This window comes from Phalacrocorax aristotelis, chromosome 4 (genome assembly GCF_949628215.1).
Source record: "Phalacrocorax aristotelis chromosome 4, bGulAri2.1, whole genome shotgun sequence".
NCBI lineage: Eukaryota > Metazoa > Chordata > Aves > Suliformes > Phalacrocoracidae > Phalacrocorax > Phalacrocorax aristotelis.
The window spans coordinates 1,103,342-1,118,597 of NC_134279.1; the positions used below are offsets into that span (position 1 = coordinate 1,103,342).

Consider the following 15,256-nt stretch of genomic DNA (forward strand, 5'->3'; position numbering starts at 1 on the left):
AGGTTCGTGCAACAGGCGCTCCTGATCCCAAATGGGGCTTCAAGACATGATCATAATAAAAATATAAGATAGCATCTAATAGCTAGAAATACAGACACATGTGCAAGAGCTTATGTAGGGATGCAAGAACTGATGGAAAAAAATCAAAATGGAAAAATGCAGTTTCTTCATGCTGGAGAGAAGCAGCTCTCATCTTTCCTGTGCTAACAGTGCTGAGCTGTGCCTTACAGCATGTCCCACCTGAGGATCCATGGAGCAGCTCAGACAGCATGCTTAACCAGATTTTCCACCACACCTTTGGGCTGCAGCACACTGTCATTATATCATGCATGCTTGAAATATCTCAGTAAAGCCGGGATAAAGGAACCAAGGGACCTGTTCCTGACTCTGCTCGCTCTAGCTAGCAACAGCTCTGCGTGGTTTCTGGTGGGGCTGTTCTGGGGGTGTGAGGCCAGCCAGCCCCAAGCACGCAGGAAGACTGGCATCCTCAGGGGGTGGCACCTCCCTGCTGTCTCTCTCTGTAAGCAAGCCCGAGCATCTCTGCAGACCTGAAGCGTTACAGGGCAAGAAAGCATCCAGGTCGTTACGGTGCACACAGGGCCTTTCCTTAACTCAGTTCCGCCTGCAACGCAGATTAATCATGTCTGCATACATGTGTGTGACAGTGTGTGCATGCATACCGAGATACACACAGACTACTGCTTAATTCCGTTGCAGACAGACTGCAGATTTGGAAGGAGAAAAAAAACCCAAACCTGGACAAATGCAGAGTCCTTGCCCAGTGCAGAACCTACGGGGATTGGGGAAGTAAATCTACAAAAAAACTGTATGGTGACTTGCATGAAACTCGAGTTAGCCTTCAGAAACGATGGGTACTGTGCACGCCTTGGATAAATTGCAGCGAGGCCAAGCCCACCTCCTGTACACGTGCTTGCATTAAAGCAAGAATACGTGGCCTGTCCCCTCTGTCACCCATGTTTTCACTGGCCCCTCACTTCACAACACTTTTCAATCATTTTTGAAAAATTTTAGGTTCCTCCCATTCACGGAAAAAGGGGCTGGAGGTTTCAGAGCTTATTCTTTGCCCAGCCCAAGCCAGTTAGCAGCATGTCCTATTCTCCCAGGACCCACACAACCACCTTGATGGAAGAGCATGAGTCTTTCTACAGGATGGGCCCTATAAGGAGATAATGTCTTGCACTTTCCTCATTCCTTTCTCCTGAGTAATACCTTCCCCTGTAAAGAGACATGGGAGGGAGGGAAAAAAGGAAGCCAAGTAATTCCTTCATTGCCTCAGAAAATGTTAGTATTCCCAGAATATTTGTTCGGAGCTGGTTTGAGCCAAATGAAATGGTTTGCTCGACCAAAACCAAAGCCTTATTTCAACCTGCAGCTGGGCCGTCACAGTGGCTTTTGATCTCCTTTTTGTGGGACACTCAGACCACTTGTAGCTGTCTGGCTGCAGCACTGTAAGAAACATGGCCTGGCTGCATAGCTCGGCCCTCAGAGCAGAGGAAGGTCAGGCAGCACTACAGCAACACTGCCACATCCAGATCAGCCCAGCAGAAACTAAACACTTTGGCATCTCCAAGTGGAACTTGCTGGTGCCCAAAGTACGCTTCTCCTCCTGTTTCTCCAAGCTTGAGACAGCACAAAAGCACAACTTCTGGGACCGAAATCATCTGCCCTCAGCAGCAGAGCTGCCTTGCGCTAACATGGAGTGGTATCACTCCTGACTCTGCCCATCTCTTCAGTCTCCACCTCCCCACTATCACATTGCTTTTCTGTGGCCTGGCCTTACAGTGCTTGGTATTGCTCCACCTCAGATGTACTTGTCAGGTGGTTCACCAAGACCCTACCAACTCTGTTCCTGCCTTCCCTGCTTTTCAGTGCCATGCAGCCCTGGCTCAGAGTCTTGACGTATTTCCTCCACACCCAGACCGACAGCAGTTCTTCACTGTTCCTACTGAAACCAAGAGCCCATTTGTGTCCTGCTTCTGCCCTCCCAGCAGGGCTTGCTCCTCTCACTCACCTCATTCCTGGAGTACTCCTTAAGAAAGCCCCAGGGATTTGCACACGGACACAATCACGGGGGAAACAAAGGACAAACAAACATTAGGACTTGGTACACTGCAAACTGCCCAGGTAAACCCCCACTGGCCCAACACGTGCACAGCTACCTGTACTTTCCTGACTCCCCAGTAGAGGAAAAAGAACTGCATAAATCTTCAACAATACTTGTTATTAAGAGCTTTGGCATTTGCAGCAATTATGCTGTATATTTATTATTAACCAGTACCTGTTAAGCACTTACGCTGGAGACAAGTAGAGCTGCCAGACCTTGCTGTCTCTTACAGTGGTGGAAGATTACTGAGTTCGCGAGAGGCAATGGGACCACATCCACGATTGCAGAGCAGCATTTTCAGAAGTCTTCAGCACGGGCCCAGCTCTGCCCTGTTGAGATCAGCGGGAAAACATCACAGTTAGCGACTTCGGGGTGTGCTCCAGGCTTCTGAAAATTGACCATAGATTTCAGTAGGACTACTTCTGTCATCGTGAAACTTGGACCAAACAATGTGGCTACACTGCACCTGTATTTTGTCTTAAAGGATCCTGAACTATTTATGGTCACTTGTGTTTTACTTTGAGGCGTGTTTGGGTGGATAAGCAGCAAGGACAAAGCCATACACCCAGGCCACCTTCCTGTAAACAAAGATATCTTTAAATCATCAGCAGCAACGAGTGAATGAGCTGGTAGGTACCTGCACATACAGATTTTGTGTTCTGTGCCCACTGGGCAACCTGGAGAACCCTCACCTCACAGTGGATATTCCTCTGCGTTCTCACCCAAATGAAAACACACCTGAAGACAAAACTCCAGGTCAAACAAAATGCCACCTTCTACTCAGAACAAAACATTCTGTTTCTTTGAGTGATTTCTTCACTTTACAATAAACGGAGAAAAATAATTTTGGTAAAAATTGAATGATCATTTTTAGAATAAATAAAATTTTTTTTTATTAAAAAGGGTGAAATTAGACCTTTCTTCATGGACTAATTTCATGGATCTGCTAGACAGCCATTCCGATCAGAAGAAAGCAAAGCAGTACGCTCCCCGAAATACCTCCCCCTGCAATGTCAGTCAGTGATCAGCAGCTAGACACTCTACCAATAACCCTCTTTGCTGACCCTAGGGCAGAATTTCCTTTGCAGAGTCTCCCCATGTAAGATTATATGCTAATCAAAGGAAAGCACTTGAAGTATTAAACTGTGTTTCTTTACCTCTAAAACAAACACACAAGCCTTCAGATCACACCCATTGTTTCGCATACCTGAACCTTCTCACATGAACATTAGTATCTCCTGCAGCTGCAGGTGCTAACAGTGGGGAGGTCACTCGGGGTCTTTGCTGCTAACCCGAGTGCTGCACATCACATTGGCTGTGCTTGGGACAGGGCTCACTGCAGGCGGGTAAGGAAGGCCAGCAAAGACCAGAGCAAAGCATCCCTTGTTGACAGTCACAGTTGCCATTTTGCAAACTCCTAAAGAGAGCCCTCACTCTGAGAAGCTCCCCAAGTCTGAGGGCAGAGGTCAGTGAAAAAGCAATGGCAATAACCATATACAGTTTATGCATGTAAGAACAAGTTCCTGATCACACAGTCTCAGTCAGGCTATGGTTCCTTACTGCCCAGCCAGACTAAACTTCCTAATTTTGCTCCACGTCTCACCAGTCAAAAAAGGAGAGAAATCCCAAATGGTACCCTCTAATATTGTACAGCAAAGGAAAAACAAAACCAGAAGCCCCCAAGCTGTTCCCTCTCCACCACAGGCTTTCAAAGTGGTTCTCAACCACCTCTTAGATCTCTCTACCTTCAACATCCAAACAGCTGCTCTTAAAGCAAAATCCATTCTTAAAGGTGCCCTGGATCTCAGACATGAGACTCTCTCATGACAGTGGGGAGTGTATTTTTGTTTTCCTGTTTACACTAAAAGACTATGAGGAACCAGAAGGGTAAAGACATCTCTATGTCTGTTAACCGAGTCAAAGTGACAGCCAGAGCAGCGGTCAGGTCAGATCTGCGTGCAGGACACAGTAGGTCCTACAAATTACGAGGGTTTTCTTAGTTTGTTTCTCCTTTTCTGCTGGGAAATGGTGTCCAGGTAGAATGTGAGGCCTCTGGACATTCTCCCAGGTTTTCTAGATGTCCTACAGATGAGTCAGGGCATTAGATCTCCAGAAATCACAGCCATGTCTGCAACACGTGTACAGACCACCAGCCAGACTACCCATTTCTGAGTCACGGTGAGAGACAGTATCTGTTTTATTTACTTGGCTCTCATTTGAGTGCTGTGCTCTTTAAAAAAGGCAGGCTGCCCAGAGGACTGGCCTCACAGCTAGATCCCAAAGATAAGAAAGAGAGTTTTTGCTTTTCTTGTAGGGCAGAAGGGATGCTGCAGTTTGCTGCAGTCCAGAGCCACTGGGCTGGCAGAAAGCAAGCCCCTGTGAGGACAGACATTGTGAGTCGGGGGGAGGCGTTACTGCCAATAACAGCCTTTATTTTCAGCCTGCCCTTTGTACTTTTTTGTTCTACTCAATAAGTTAACTATTCTAGTTTATGTTCTAATATAACCAGCTTTGGAGTTTTAAAGCCTTGTTGCCCGCCTTTGGAGAGGTGGTGATACAGAGAGGGCCTAGACAGAGCCACCTCAAAGCTCTGGTTAACTTGGGATCCTGCCACAGTTGTGGAAAGTCTATGTACGCCTACACAGGGCATTTGGAGATGTCTTGCTTTCGCTGCACTGCGGAGTCCTGGGGTATCCCAGAGGGACACGCAGAGGTCGCTACTCACGCCTGTACAGTATGCTACAAACATGGGAGTTAGTCTCAAACCAGCAGAAGCTTTGAGTATTTTGAAATCTCTGATCCTCCTCTGAAGAGACATTTCAGGCAAATATGGGCTCCCAGGCTTTGGACAATCTGCTCCAGTGCTGAGGAGGTGATGGAGGGAGTGAGAAAGGCTCTGGAGTGCAAGGCACAGAGGGGCAGCAGAGGGAAGCGGAGCTTGCTGGAGTTGGCTTTTAACAGCTGTGTTGAGAAGGACTCGGGATGGCAACAGCTCTTTGACCCAACTACCTCTGGCACAGCCCTGACTAATGGCATCGCACTTCAGCAACGCATGTGGTGGCATTCCTTTCCACGCAGACAGTATTTGCATAGTAGTAACAATTCAACAGCCTCAGTTGTGTCTGTTGCTGGATCAATGCCGGTAGCTGACCCCTTCCAGCCATCACCCACAGGAAACAGAATATGTCACAGCCTTTCCAAGGCTAACCTCTTCTCCCAGAGAAAGAAACAAACTTTTGCAGCACTTCTCCCAGTCTCTTTCCTGCCTTGAGTAAGCTGGGCCTTACAAAGACTGCAGCTCTTATAACACAACATGTGTCGGCAAACGTCCTGTCACCCCCACCAGAAATAGCCAACCTGTGAAACACACTCGACACCAAAGGACAACGATTAGCTTATGACGATCCGAGCATTGCAAATCATTTGATAGCAGCACCGGCCACTGTTCCTGCATGAATTAGTTTTCTGAGTAGCTTGGGATGCAAAAGGAGTTAGGCACTATATTCCCTTCAGTGCCAGAAACTCAGCAGGTACGAGGCGACCGAACCCTTCAGAGTGCCCAGTGCTGGGCATGTTGGAAAATTTCACCGCAGTGCTTCCTCTCTGTATTTAATTCACTGATGGGAACTAAAGATGGGATTTCTGTCCTTCCTCTGGAGGCAAGCTAGATACAATACAAGGATGACAATCCACCTTTTGTGTAGGTCTGCTGCCTGATGTCTTGTCGTGCCTATATCTCCCCAGCTGGATGAAGAGGAGTCCCTGGCTGCACTGCACTTTACTGGGTGCTCACAGAGTGCAGGGACCAAAAGTCCAGGATCCTGCCTCTAATGGTGCCTGAAGGAAATGGGAGTGAGATAGCGCAAGTACAGAGCACTGGGCCTAAGAGCCCACACGGTTCGGTTTCTGCCACCCTGTGTCTCGGGGTCATCCTCAGAGGGAGGCTTTACTCTTATCTTTGCAGTCAGCACCTTTCACTGGAGTTCTCCTTTCACTGGCGCTTTGATTTTAACACCATTTATATTCCAGGCCAATCCTTACTAAAAATAGGATTCCTTACTAAGAATGGCACTGGCATTACTCACTTTCTGCTACGTTCTCATCTCACACTACATTGCCACACCTCCGGCTGGAGGAGTGTGCTGCAGTAATCATCCACAACTATGTGCTTCTGTGAGCGGGTTTTGAACCTTTGCCATCCTTTGGAAGCTCCCACTGTTTTTTCTTTCATGTGCTAATACAGTTCAGTGGCTTATCTCCTTTCACATCCTTGGGGCACACCTCTTCACAGCCTGTATACTGACAACCCAACCAAGTGGGAAAAACACACAGGAGATACGGCAGACCCCCTTCCTCCCCCTTGCAATTCAGGCCAATCTGCAGTTCTCAGCTGAAGGGGGTGCTGTTCTTACTTGCATTCAGGAGGAAAGAATCTGCTCTCCCTGGAAGCTATTGCATCCTTCGGCTTTGACCATCAGCTCCTCCACTCAAACTGCTCATCAATTACTAGCAAGGCGGCTTTTGAGCTTTCCTGGTGGGAGGTACATTTTTCCAGCTCCATTTTTCCAGACGCCAAGGATTTCTGCAGGGTATCGCTTCTCCTCAACGTATCTGGAAACTGAGGGGTGTGGGAGGTGGGACATACCCCTGGCCAGGTCTAGCTGCCTAGTTAAATTAATACTATATGGGGTTTTGTTTTCTTTTTCAGCATTCTTCTGAGTTTTGCACACCGCTTTCAAGTGCAGGAACGTGTTTCCTCCTGCCGTCCATGTCAGAGGTGGAGCCAGTGCCAGAGCTGACTGTCATTTATTTGCTCTGATAAGGGGTTAAATATGCACAGGTAAACCTGGGCGTATGTTCATAATGCAGGTGGCAGTGATACTTTAAAGGAGGCACCTTTCTTTGTTCCCTTAATGATTCATTCATTGGGAGTGTGGGAATTAACCTATATAAATTTTTGCTACTAAGTGGATACACCTAGATCCTGAAATAGTGGATGGGTGAGAACCAGTTATAGAGACTCTACACATTGTCCTGGTAGCACAGAAAGAAACAAACCCACAACGGTAGGCTGGGAATAGATGACTGCATGGCATTTCTCACAGCAAATTCTCTTTACTGCCTGTTTTCTGACTCACCAAAAGTCCTACAGGCCTGCAGCAGACATTTCTGAGAAAGGCCTGACCTGACTGAGACCTTCAACCAGGCCCTCTCTTCAGGGGGCTCAACTCTGACAGCTAGTACTGCGTATGAGTGTAACTGATACGGCTTAGGCCCAGCAGTGAGCACAGGCGGCCACACTTTGGTTACACCAGCACTGGGAGGCAGGTGCGAGATTGCATCAGGAAGCCAATATGAAAAGGGAGGCTGGCTTGCCAAGCCTGGCTCAGTGCCCCCTTTGTAAGCTGTAGCTTACACCTCATCAGCTGGGAGGTGGAGAAGAAACGTGTATTTAGAGCACCTCACTAACGGAGAATCTGCCTTGCTCCTGCCTAGCTAGAGGAGGAGAGAAACCTTTCCGGGAGGCTGCACTGAGTGGACTGAAATCTCCAGACTAACTCTTGTGCTTCTAGTGTTTTCTGATTTTGTTGAAAGAACCTTTACGTCTCAATGAACAAGAATGCATCAGTCTAAGATTCTTTACAGAGAACAGATCAATCCTGATTTATCCACTGGAAGTTACAAATTACATTAGCATCTGAGGAGCTGTGCAGGCTGACGGAAGCATGAGGCAATGGTCAATGCCCTGTTGCTTGTTTCCTACAGCTTTGAAAGGAGGTCACATAACGCTATTGTTACCACTGTGATGAGGTCTTGGTTGCTTAATATCTTCAAGGTAGGCTCTACAGGGTGAGGTAACACCCCAGACACTGCAGAATGTGCCTGCATCTTGCAGACACCTCCAGCCAACCTTGCCCTCACATCAGTAGCCAAGAGCACACAGCCTCAGACAAAATGCAGGGAAGAGTTTAGAGAGCACAAGCCTGAAGGAGACAGCAAACAGGCCCAGGGGAGGCATCACCATCACACCGCAGCGGGGCCAGGACATCACAGTGGTGCTAATACACTGACAGGGCCCTTAACAGTCACAAGTGAATCACAAAAGTTAGGAACGTGCGCAGAGAACTGAGTCTCTGGAAACTGTCAGGTCTGTCTCCTTGCCGGGGATGAATCCCGCACTTAGCTGTGCTGATTCTCTCAGAAGGCATAGTACATCTCACAGATGTGAGGAAAGGTGGTGAGAAAAGGATGCTTAAAGGCGTGAAGCACCACCAGTCTCAGCTGCCTAAGGAAGGGAAAGCAGAGGGTTGGGGTTCCTGGGGACACAGACTACAACTCACAGCTCAGAAGGGCACGTCTTTTGGGGGGAACAGCTATTCACACGCGCGGTGGTTCCACACTGCCTACAGGACAGAGACTACGGCAAGGAGGAACAAGAGGCACCAGGAGGCTATACTCCAGGCAGGATGAACCATTCCTGGCAGGGCAGCACGGAGAACAAAACCAAGTCCAGTGGCTGTCTCTTGCCCAGTGCCCTGTCATTGTGCTCGGTGGCCCCAATCACATCGGCCAGGCCTCTGAGCTGCAATTAGCCATGTGAGCCACAGCAGCGTATCTGTGGGCTGCAAGTGAGTGTCCTCTGGGAAGCCAGGCAGACATGCCACACCAGGCCACGGCAGAAGGTGTGTGGGCACAGCAACCCAGTGCGAAGCGCTCTCGCGTGGCATATCCTGTTTCTCCCCAAGACATGTACAAGGTCACCGGCTTAGCCATGCTCATGGGTGATACCATCTGTTTAATCAATGTTCTCTTGCCACGAAGTCATCCCAGATGCTTTGCATTGGAGACAGCTTTTCCAACAGTAATTAGCAAGGCAGGGGGGTGAAGAAGCAATTGTCAGGTTTCTTTTTGCATAGGCTGTGGCATTAGTCGCAAACTGCCTCCCCCTCACCCCTACTTCCTCCTCCCCTGCTGAGTGTGAGCCTCCCTACACTCCACTTTGGGAGCTACTGCACAGGAATATTTCATTAAGTGGCCTGAGGGTTTGTCTGCTGCCTGCCCTACTTCCTTCAGAGCACCTGAGATCAGTAGGGCTGGAATGTCCACCCATATCATGCTCCTGTGCTGCCCGGATAGGAGATGGAAACTTACCTACTGCGGTCGAGGACGGCTTCTCACTCATGGACTCGGGCTGCCAGCTTAAGCCATGTTACAGTTGGTAGATGGGCCTCCCAAATCATGATGTTGACTCTAAAAATCAGGAGACAAAATAAAGTAAGTCTTGCTATTTTCAAAAGCCTTTAGGGTAACATTTACTGCATACACTGAACTCATCCCCTTCTGGCCCAAGGGGCCATAAATGTCCTTGCTCAAAATAGGCACGTGAAACTTTAGGTTCTCAGGCCATGCCTCCATGCCAGGAGCCAGATCTTTGTGCAATACACCATTAAGCATCTCCAGGGGACTGGGTCCCTGAAGGGACTGCCTCCTCTAGTCCTCCACAGTACCAGGCAATTGTAGATACTCAGATTTGATGTGCACGTGTACAAATACGTGTAAAAAATACTTCTAACTCCTCCAAAGCTTCCTACTGAAACACTGTGAATATAAAAGACCAAGAACTACAACTGTTTCCTCCCTGAAGCACCATCGCTGATGGAAAGGTTCACAGTGAAGTCACAAGTGTTGCACAAAGCAGTCGGTCTGAGACATCCTTTCTGAAAGGCTAGAGTGCTTTCCATAAAGTTATCTGTATCATCAGCTGTTAATCAGCACAGACCAATTGATTTCATCTTCCACTAAACAAGGGCCTGGCTCATCCTTGTTTTGGTAGATGTTTGTCTGTGATAGTTGTGTAGCCGTGATGGTGAAAGATAGCATGGCTTGGTAGCACTTTTGGTGCTGTTCCTCTTATCATTTCACTCTGTCACCGGGCTTGAAGCCCAGGGAAGGGTTAATCCCTTTCCTGCTTTTGCCAGGTAACAGCTGTTCTACTTTCAGGATCCCCGGATCACCCAGGTTTTGGTGCCTTAAGTGGATGTCCCTGTAGGAGCTCCTGTGGGAGGAGCTTTTGGAAAACCAGTCAGAACTGGTCCCGCCAGCCCCGGGAGCATTCCTGCTCGCATGCTGATGCAACTGGATCCAATCTCCTGGCAGACCTGCTGGCTGCCTTCCAGCGAGCTCCCTCCAGTCTGGCTCACATCTGAGCCCAGGCCAGGGATGGCTATGACGAAATTTGAGCAAGGGGACTAAAGGCCTTCGGCCTTCATTAAAGCTGATGAAGATAATGCTTGTTATTAATTGGCTCCTCCCAAGAAAACACGAGCTGCCTTCTTTTCCTGCGAGTTTACCGTTCTGTGGAGCATCTCCCCAGCACTGCGAGACCGTGGATGTTGAATCACAGTGTGGAACTGTAGCCAATCGCTCAGGATGCGTGAGTGCGATTCATTTAGAGACTGTTGTGCAACATCAGTGTGAGGCAGTAAAGCACAGAGTTATTTCGGTGGCAACTCTCCTCCTGCTCCCACTTGGGGATCAGTGTGTAACAGCTACGCAACACGCTCTGCAGCAGAGCACGGACCTCAATGCATCCTGGAGATGAATTAGCTGAACGGTGAGCCCAGCTTAAGTACGCTCCAGAACCAGGTAAAACCAGAAACAGGGTTTTAGCAGAAAGATAGATGCAAATTCAAACCATGTGTTTAAACTATGTTCCAGATGCACTGGGAAGGCCGCAGTTACCTATGTATGTCTTCTGAACGAAAGCAGCTATTAGCACAAGCCAAGATAATCTCGACAAAGAGAATTACGAAATGCTTTAATCATGTCTTAAGGCGGAACTTTTCAGACCCCAGCACAAGGATGGGATCTTCTGAACGCTGTCTTCCTTGAGCTCCCGCTAAATCGTGACAAAACTCATGCTGGTGCTACTGGGACTGAGATCAGACAGCACGGGTGGCTAACAAGCTCCCCACCATCAGCATTCACCACCCCATCCCAACTTTTCTTGAGATATTTTTGCTAACAGACACACGCTGTTGAGTCTTGCACTGCTTGCTCATTAGCGTTGCAGTAAGTGATTTCTTATGTAAATCATTCCAGCCCACAGAAAAACCAGTTAAATTCCAGTCTGCACTGCTGGGATGGACATATAACAGAGGAGAAGTGCTAATGATCCTGAGTTTTTTTCTTGTTTTAAAAATAGAAAACCAAGGACCAGGCATAAAAGCAGTCATGGGATATCTTCCACCACAAGCAGAATTACCCTCGCATCTGCAGACACTACTCCAAATACAAAATTCCCCTGGCTACCTATTTGCAAGTGCCATCACCAAGCTTGTATGTGCAACAGCAGTTTCTGTGCACCTGATTAGATATTTGAAACGATGAGCATTTTCGTCCGTGGACCTCATGTTCTTTCACATCTCAACTTTATCATTTAAAGGCATGGCTATGTGGCTAATGGCAACATATCTTTTCTATGTGGTGTCTCATAAACTTGAAGATGGTAAATGTGAGCGAGAAAAGTAAGTGTGCACCCATGATAAGGAGGTCCCTTCCTTCTTATTGCTGCTGCTAATACAAACTTCTCAAAGGCCTGGAAATGGTTTCTGTTTTTATCCACGCCACAGCATGCATTGCTGTGTCACTACCCCATCAAACCTGCAGAGAGGTAAGAGGTGCTTACTGCTGAGCCTACAAAAGCACAGAAAGGCTGGCACTATGGTATGCACTTATGGAGCACAGGGGCCATTCCCTGCTATTCCTTAATATTCCTTACTATGCCCTTCCTTAATATTTGTAGCAGTATGAGAAAGATATCAGTTGAATTTAGCACCTCAAGAGCTCCTTCATAGGTGATAACAGTGATCACGGGAGTTATCCTAGATCAGTGTTTAAAACTGAAAGGGCAGTTACTATTTTTCCATGGCAGGGGTATTTGTTGGGGAGTCATAATGTAAGATCCTGTACTTATTCTGGCCCATTTTGCTCTACTCCTCTACTCTACCCTTCCACCTCAATACCCGTTCCAGCTGAAATCCCAGCTGCCACTGTCTTTTTTAGGCAAAACGCTAGCGCTTGCATAGAACATCTAAACAGGATTAAGACAGGCAGCTACGGTTCATGTTCTTGAAAAGCTTTCATCAAAAATGAGAGGGACTGAGACCTGACAGGACATTTGTTGCCCTAAGCCCTGGTTTGGTTTTGTTCCGTTCTGCTCCACCCAAAAGGTGTCTGCCTTTCATCCCTGACAGTAATCATAAGACAGGAAGCATAAGACAGGAAAGTAGCTTTTAACTGGAAGGAGCCAGATACGGTATGAAAGCAGTGCAGACAGATATCAACGGGAGCCACACTAACTCTGTGCCTGTGGAAATTACATTTGAAAGTTTCATTTGTAACTCTTTCTACCTGCATTTTCTGTGTGCACCTTAATAATTTCTGAACATAAATGACGCTGCTTAGAAATGTGAGGGCAAAGGATGCATGAGGAAGGGAAGTCTTGTGGCTAAAACTTGGGACAGCTACCAGGTTCAGCACTTGTTCCACCACCACCAACCCACCTCACCATCCCAGCAGTGAAATATGGGGCGGAATGCAGGTCTAACAGCACATCACACAATCTGGATTGTTTCTGAGGTGCTCAGACCCTACACTGACAGGAGGTGCGGACGCTCTAATAGAGACATTTAAAAATACAGTCATTGCTTTAGACACCTAAAAGTCATTTCCGTTTCCACCAGTTTTTAACTACTTACCTGCAGCACTGAAGAGATTTCCTTTCCCAAGCAAAAAGAACAAAACTGATGCTAAAACTGATGTACTTTATCTTCTGAAAAACTAGCAGGTTCCAAGCACCACCCATGAAATAATTCAGTCTGTAAGTGACTGCTGTCTGATACCCAAATACAAATTCGTTGCCAGCTGCGTAAGGAAAATCAGACTCAAAGGCGGAAGCTGTTTTCCAACGTCTGGACCAAAGCATCGGTAGGCAAGAATCCTAAGGCAGTCAGAAGTAATGATGGTGTTACCTGACCTAGCGTGCATGGCGATGGAATGAGGGTATGACATCTAGGCTAAGACCTATTCGAAATGCTGGATTAGATCAGACTCTCAGACTTTTTAGCTTTGCTTTTTGTCCCAAAAGGCAAAGAGAACAGACTGCATTATTTGAGTCAAAAAACACTGAGCTGAACAGTGGCTTTTTTTTCTGAATTATATGCAAAATCAGGTGTCTGACAGAAAAAGCGCATGAACAAAAATGTGTTTTTTCTCAAGAAAAACTGCTACTCTCCTTAGTAGGAAAATGGATTTTGAAAGCATTTCTTTACCTTGGACTTAAGACGTCCCACCTCACAGCTCTCCTTTGGTTGAAAAAGGCACAAACCCTGCTTCCTTGGCTTTGGGCCTTGATCCACAGTAAGCAAACAATAGCTGTTTCCCTCTGACGATCGCAGGCGTAGCTGTCTCAACTGAGCAAACTCACGAGTCATAGGCAAAGCCAGACCTGCAGTAAATGAGGATTACTCGCTCAAGGAAGGTGTAACCAGCAGAGGAACGATAGGAATGTACAGCTTTGTTCGCAGAATGAGAAGGAATCAAGGTTTGCTTATTAAAGGCCATCTGACCCTTCTGTCCGCTGATCTATCTCATGTGAACAGACTCCAACATGGACACCGACAACTGGCCCTTGCTCCTTGAGCACACTCACTCACTGCATTTAGCTGTCACCAAGAGTGCGAAGCCATCACTCCCTATCAAAGATAATGCCTCGAGAGCCAAGCGATTGCTGAATTGCTCACTGAAGCAAGACATACCGCTAGTACATCAAGAAAACCTCTTCCAAAAGAGGCAAGCATTTGTCCCAGTTAACAACCTTGCTTTCAGACATGTTTGCTCAGGCAGTTTACTGAAGTACTTGTCGGGCTAACAGGCTAGGTAAGTATAATGATACAAAAAACTGCCCCAAGTTATAGTAAGAACTTGAAACTTTACACCAGTTACTGGAAATGGCATGGAACAGCTGAAAGGTGGATTTAGGCAAACCACTGCACAACATCTACTTGCAGCCACTGCCAGTACAAACACCTCCAGAGATGTCTGTGTATATCCAGATTTACCAAGGAAAAGGAAATGTCTTAAACTTACACCTTTTCACTGGGACAGAGTAGAACTGGCCTTCCTATAATTTCCAGTAGGCCAAGATTCAAAGTAACATCTGCTACTGCTCTGAGGGAAAAGGGGCATGCTGGGAGGAGGGCGGGAGGAGGGCATCAAAGCCCAGAAATAGATGGGGAGCTACCCTGGTCATAGACGACTGCAAAATGCTCAAAAGCTTCATAAATGCACAAGAGAGAAAAAACACCTTGACGAGCTATTGGTTTTTTCTACAAAATACAATAATCATGGAGAACAAAACATTCGGGAAAGAGAAAGGAATTGTGCAAGCAGACATGACCCTCACATTACCAGAATTCCCGGATCCCGATCTGGATATCGAAAATAGCTTGCAAAATCGGCCGTGCATGCAGCAAATTGTGCAAGAATATCAAGATACTTTTCCGGGTCTCAGCTGAGGCAGCTAAAAGTGACAAGGACACAAAAACTCTCCTGTCCAAGTAGCATTGTCACCAGAAGGTCAAGAAAAATCTGGGGTCATAACTTACTAATAAGATGTGGGACCAGAAATCCAGGCATGCTTAATGGAACTAAGGTAACTCCATAGTGAGGGAAACAGGTTAAAAGACAGATAACATATAATCCTGAAAAGCAGACCTGGCTGTGCAAGATCAACAATAAAAATTACCTTTGGTCCTGCCCTGTAGCAGATCAGATTTGCTTGTCACACAAGCGTAGCATCCTTGGACAGCAAGAGACTTCCAGACATCCAGTTCCACCCACCAGTTGTCTTGTTTTTTAAGCGACCAACCCGCTGGGCCCTGTGGGTCTTCATAGCGCTGTGTATCAAGTTTACATTAGGAAGCTGGTAGCGAGCTGTTATTAGTCAAGGCCATAGCTCAAGTAGAAAAAAAGGTACTACTGCTTGCTAGCAAGCACTCTAGCATGCTGGATGTGGCTGACCCATAGCAAAAGTATTCTCTACAGTGGAGTTGCTGGCTGGCCTACCTC

At 47.1% G+C, this 15,256-nt stretch overlaps 1 long non-coding RNA gene across 1 annotated transcript in view; it reads right to left on the reverse strand.

The window, feature by feature from the left end:
- Nucleotides 1-2,450, reverse strand: part of LOC142055912 (uncharacterized) — a 36,788-nt gene extending 34,338 nt beyond the window's left edge. The window contains exon 1 of the long non-coding RNA XR_012660125.1: nucleotides 2,315-2,450. This is a non-coding gene — a long non-coding RNA (uncharacterized LOC142055912). The remainder of the gene's footprint in view (nucleotides 1-2,314) is intronic.
- Between the last annotated feature and the right edge of the window lie 12,806 nt (nucleotides 2,451-15,256).